This window comes from Colobus angolensis, unplaced genomic scaffold, assembly GCF_000951035.1.
Source record: "Colobus angolensis palliatus isolate OR3802 unplaced genomic scaffold, Cang.pa_1.0 Scaffold16, whole genome shotgun sequence".
Lineage (NCBI taxonomy): Eukaryota > Metazoa > Chordata > Mammalia > Primates > Cercopithecidae > Colobus > Colobus angolensis.
Window position 1 is genome coordinate 2188232 of NW_012114710.1, and position 6019 is coordinate 2194250.

At 44.4% G+C, this 6019-nt stretch overlaps 1 protein-coding gene across 1 annotated transcript in view; it reads right to left on the bottom strand.

Annotated features, from left to right (window-relative positions):
* The window catches only part of NDUFAF6 (NADH dehydrogenase (ubiquinone) complex I, assembly factor 6), a 185908-nt gene that overhangs the window by 178976 nt on the left and 913 nt on the right, over positions 1 to 6019 (bottom strand). The window lies entirely within an intron of this gene.

The following is a 6019-nucleotide window of genomic DNA, read 5'->3' on the forward strand; positions in this document are numbered from 1 at the left end:
GTCTCGGCCTCCCAAAGTGCTGGGATTACAGGCTTGAGCCACCGCGCCCGGCCAGAAGAAGAAAATTTTAACCCAATATTCTATTATGATTCAAAAAAAATGTAATAAGGCAATGACAGTTACGTAGGAAGATGACAAAGCAGAAATAAAGAACTCAAGGAAGGGGTGGTCGGGCAGCAGAAGGTGACAAACCACAGGAGGGCATGAAAAAGGAGCCGGCAGATTAAAAATTGCTTTAGGAAAGAAATGGGACAGAAATAAAAACACACTGCAAAAAAAAAAAAAACAAAACAAATTACAAGGAACACAAGGGAGAAGAGACACTACTGTGAAAGAGCTTCGCAGCTGGCACCTTGGAGGGCTCAGCAGGGTGGCACCAGAGCACTACCTCTGCTCCTGAGCTCTGAGTACACCCATATGCCATATCACCTACATTCCACTATCAACATTTTGCTATGCTTACTTCATCACAGATCTCTCCATCTATCCATCTTTGGATTACAACTTTGCTGGATGTTTAAAATTTTTCATAATAGGCTGGGCACAGTGGCTTACGCCTGCAATCCCAGCACTTTGGAGGCTAAGGCCAGCGGATCACTTGAGGCCAGGAGTTGAAGACCAGCCTGGTCAACATGGCAAAACCCTGACTCTATAAAAAATACAAAAAAAACCCCAAAAACTTAGCCAGGCATGTGATGGCATGCCTGTAATATGATCTACTTCGGAGGCTGAGGCATCAGAATCGCTTGAACCTGGGAGGTGGAGGTTGCAGTGAGCTGAGATCGCACCACTGCACTCCATCCTGGGTGACAGGGCAAGATTCTGTCTCAAAATAATAATAATAAAATGTAGAGGAAATTTTAAAACATTTAACCTGTCCAAAACCAACTCCTGATTCTGTCCTACCCCACAGCTGTTCCTCTGAGTGACAGCCATTCACCCATCTAGTTGCTTGCCTTTTACTTGTCTCTGTCGCCTCAATCTATCCATCAGCACAGCTCTACTTTCAGCGTATATCCTTTGTGTGCTTCTCCCCATCTTCACCACCCAGCCTGCTCCCACAAACCATCCCCTTCCCTGCATTGCACCCATCTCCTATCCAGTCTCCCTGCTTCTACTCTTTTCCCCTGCTGGAGTCTATGCTTCACAAAGCAGCCAGCTGGATGCTTTTAAAACATTCTCTCCCACTGCATCTCCTTTCCATCACTCCCTTGCTCACTACATTCCAGCCATACGAAATTCCTTGTGCACTAAATATGCCAAGGTTCTCCGGGCTTTCTGTTCCTCTGCTTAGGAAGTTCTTCCTTCCTATCTGCATGGCTTACTCTCTCTTCATAGTTCTCTGCTCAAATGTTTCACCAGGAGACCTTCCCTGAAGAGCTAACATAGCATCTCCTGTTATCTCTTACCCTGCTCCTATTTTTCATCTTAGTTCTTATTACTGTCTGACATATTTATTAGTTTCTATGACATTCCCCCTCCCTTACACTAGATTTAAGCTCTAAGGGGCAGGAATCGTTTGCTTTACCGTGCCCTAGTGTTGTTGAATTAATGATTGAACTAAATAAAATGTCACCTCCTCTGTGAGTCCTCCCCAGGTCACTCCCCGCCCCTGCAGTCCCCTCTGCCATATCATCTTTTCTTTTGCATCACGCTTAACAATAGTTATCCATTCCACATTTATCCTCTGTTCCCCAGTCCAACAGAACTCAAGCTCTGGGGACAGAGAACAGTGTTTCTTGGTGACTTCCACATCCTCCTCAGTGGAGAGCAGGGCCCCGGCCAGAGCACTCTGTGCCCTCCCACCAACCTCCCAGAGCTTCTGGATTTCCATCACTGCCCGACTTTTCTGTTCTCTCTCCTCACTGTGGAGTTTCAGGGATCATGAAGGAGCTGAACTGACCATCTCTGAGGTGTGCTGTCTATGTCTCACAACCTACAATGCCTTCCTTCTTAAGGGCCCTCCCTCTGAGGTGGCAGCCAAGCGCAGCGCTGGCAGAGCCAGAGGCTCATCTGCCTAGACTCCCTGGTGCTTCTGGTGTACTCAGAGCTCAGGAGCAGAGGTAGTGCTCTGGTGCCACCCTGCTGAGCCCTCCAAGGTGCCAGCTGCGAAGCTCTTTCAAGAAGTGTTTCCTGGAGTTAGGTTCCAAGGGCCACCCCAAGAGCACACCTCTGCCCCCTCCCTTCCATTTATTCCACAAAGAGGACTGGGGTCCACCAGGCCCCAGGCCAGCCCTGAAAGTGATAGTCCCTGCCCTCAGGGGCTCCCTACAGCCTGGCAGAGACAAGCAAGGGTAGAGGCAAGCATAAGTTGGAGAACAGATGGTATAAAGGAAAGTCCTACTTCAGAACAGGGCAAGACAACTTTCTAGAAAAGGCAGTGTTTGAGTATTAATGAATAAATGGGATCTAGCTGGGGAAAGGCAATGGAGGTGTGGAGAATGAGGTGCAGGTGCAAAGGTCCCAAGGTGAGAAGGGCAGGGGATGTGGAGAGCTTCATGTAGGGGGATCTTCTGGGCCCAAGAGGTCTTGTGTGTTTAAGTTTTGGGATTTGACTGTTAATCCAAGTGGAGGCATAGAAAGGTTTTAAGGAGTGGCATCTGTGCTTTGGAAGGGCAGTTTGGCAACAGGTTGGAAGGCAGACGGCAAGGGGCAATGCATGTCAGGAAAACCAGTTAGAAGAGTATTGCACTGAAGAGAGAATGGTGTCCTGAAATAAGGCAGAGAGAAATAAAGCATGAATGTGGAAATGACTTGGAAACAGAACAGAAAGGAATTTGGCGATAAATGGAGGCAGCACAGCACAGGGGAGCTGGAGTTAGACTCTACTGTGGATCTTGGGCAAACTACACTTGTGCCTCAGCTTCCTCATTTATAAACCAGGAATGATAGTCATTAGCACCTGTCTCATAGTGTTGGTGGAAGACTGAAGGAGTGAATAGTATGTGAAGGCTTGGGGTACAGCCTAGTACACTATCTTACCCAGGAAATATTAACTATGATTATGGAGCTCAGAAAAAAAGAAGAAAGGAATGACTAAGTTCACTCCCAGGATTCTAGTTTGGGCAACTATCTATGCAGTTCTCAAAGTGTATTCTGTGGACATCTAGAGGTCCCAATGACCCTTCCACATAGTATGTGAAGTCAAAACTATCTTACAGTAAAATGTATTTTAACAATAAAATTGTTTTTAAAACTGCATCTCACCTGATTCTAATTTTAAAAATTGGCCAGGTGCAGTGGCTCCTGCCTGTAATCCCAGCACTTTGGGAGGCTGAGGTGGGCAGATGATTTGAGGTCAGGAGTTCAAGGCCAGCCTGACCAACATGATGAAACCTCATCTCTACTAAAATACAAAGTGTTTTTTTCGTTTAGGTATGTTTTAGATAAGCATGAAGGATAAGCAAGTTTCATTAAATGGGAAGAAAATGTTTTATTCCTTTCTTGTTATGTGAGAAATATTGATTATCATTAAGCACCATTCATTTTTGCTTAGCTTCAAATGAGTCTCATGACAATAAAACCACATGAAAAACACCTTGGTGAAAGTTTTGAACAATCTGACCAACAAGATAAATGTATTACTGAATTGGCTGGGCGCGGTGGCTCAAGCCTGTAATCCCAGCACTTTGGGAGGCCGAGGTGGGCAGATTACGAGCTCAGGAGATCGAGACCATCCTGGCTAACACGGTGAAACCCCGTCTCTACTAAAAATACAAAAACTAGCCGGGCGAGGTGGTGGGCGCCTGTAGTCCCAGCTACTCCGGAGGCTGAGGCAGGAGAATGGCGTCAACCCGGGAGGCCGAGCTTGCAGTGAGCTGAGATCCGGCCACTGCACTCCAGTCCGGGCGACAGAGCGAGACTCCGCCTCAAAAAAAAAAAAAAAAAAATGTATTACTGAATTATAATTCAAATTATAAAATGAATATCCATGAGTGCATACTGATAGGAATAAATGACTAAGTTAATGAATGGGGAAGAAGAGACAAATCTCTAATGCAGAATAAATTAAAATAATACAGATACTTCACCCTAAAAAAGATCACTCCTCAGTCCTTAGGTGTAGGCTGCACACAGTGACTTCTTTCCAAAGAGCACAGTATGGAAAGGGAGGAAAAAGAATAATTTTACAACGGAGAAACCTGACAAACATTACCTCAGCCAGGTGATCAAGAGCAACATCAACAGTAATAAATCATGATGTTGGTATGAACTCTTAGTACGATGTGATGGAAATGGTACTTTATCTCTATGATCTTCCTCCCCAAACCCGTAACCCCAGTCAACTCCTCTACTGGAATTCATCTGATGTTTTTGTCTCATGGTTAGTCTACAAAATACTTGACCAGCACTCCTCAAAACTGTCAAGGTCATCAAAACAAGAAAAGTCTGAGAAACCGCCATGGCCAAGAGGAACCTAAGACATGACATCTAAATGTTATGGTTATCCTGGATGAGATCCTAGAGCAGTAACAAGATATTAGGTAAAAACTAAAGACACAGGAATAAAGTATGGACTTTAGTTAATAATAACACATTGACATTGATTCATTAATAGCAAACACATCATAGGGTAATAAATGTCCCATACTATAAGATGTCAATAACAAGGGAAACTGTGCATGTGTGGTGGGTGGGAGACGGTAGTGGGTATATGCAAGTCCTGTTCCACCTGATCAATTTTTCTTTAAAACTGTTCTAAAAAAGAGTCTATTAATGTTTTTAAGAGTCTGATATTTACTGGGAATAATTCCACCATCCATCTATCATCCATCATGGTAACCTAGAGACTTAAAGTTTTGTAACGGGATATCCTACACATAATTCAAACCAGCATTTACCCAAATCCTACTATATATGCCTTTGAACTGCTGAATACTGGCTATAAAAAGGTGAACAAAACAATTTCCGAGGCCTAGTTGGAAACAAAAGACATTTAATTTTTGTCCTGTAAGATGAGCATAACTGTAGCACAGAGAAAAGGATCTGTGAAGCTTCGACAGAGGAGATATACTAAAGAAAAGGTAGAGAATAAAGAAATGGGTGGGCTAAGCCTGAATTTTTTTTTTAAGCCTGTGCCTCCAAGAATCTTCTGGGGTTTTTTCCTCCTGAAAATGAATGTTGGAGCAATCAAAACAGTTACCCCAAAGAAGCATGGTAGAGGCCAACAGTTTATTTACCATGGTGTTTTAAGTTTACATGTACAATAGGGGAAATATACTTTAGGTGAATTTTAAAACGGATAAGCAGGAGAAAAGCAAGCTAAAAACAAACATACCCGCCCCCCGCCCTTTATTTTCTCTTTTTTTAACAGACCCACTTGTCTACTGACCAGGTACCTGTAATATGGGAGAATTCACTCTATTCCTTTCCACACAAAGAAGTCTTGGAATTTTCTAATTTCTCCTTTACTATGATTGTATTCTGTTCACATAATAGCCAAGAGTATGGCAAAGGACATTTATAAGAGCAGTGTCTTTGAAAACCAATTTACTAGTTAACTCAGTACTGAGCATACATTCATCATTCAAAGATGAATCCCACAAACGTTACTCGACATACTGGTTTTCAGTACATTTAATCAAATTCAACCACGAGGGCCACCAGTTCTGCTCACTATCAGGTGACGTTTGCTGGGAGACCCCGACCCCTTTTCTTGACATCATGCTGTTGGACCTTTAAGCTAGCTATACCGGTAACTGCGTTTCGAGTGACTGCAAAAGGGAGGCAACTTCTGCCCCGCCCAGAGCCATCCTAAGCGTTAGAAATGGCAGAAAGTTTCTTGGGACTGACAAGGCATGAACTTCTCCTGATGCTGTCACCTTGGGCAAAGCTCTTACAGGTAAATTAGGGAGAGAAACAATTACTTTGTCGGCGTCACGAGACGAAGAATGGAAAAAGTGTGGAAAAGGACTTCGCCCGCCCCAAAGCGACCGTCCGGCGGCGGCTATTTCCCGGGCCTCAAGCGCGCTCCAGCGGCGCAGCACAAAAGACCGGGCGGGAGCCGGGGTCGCCGGGC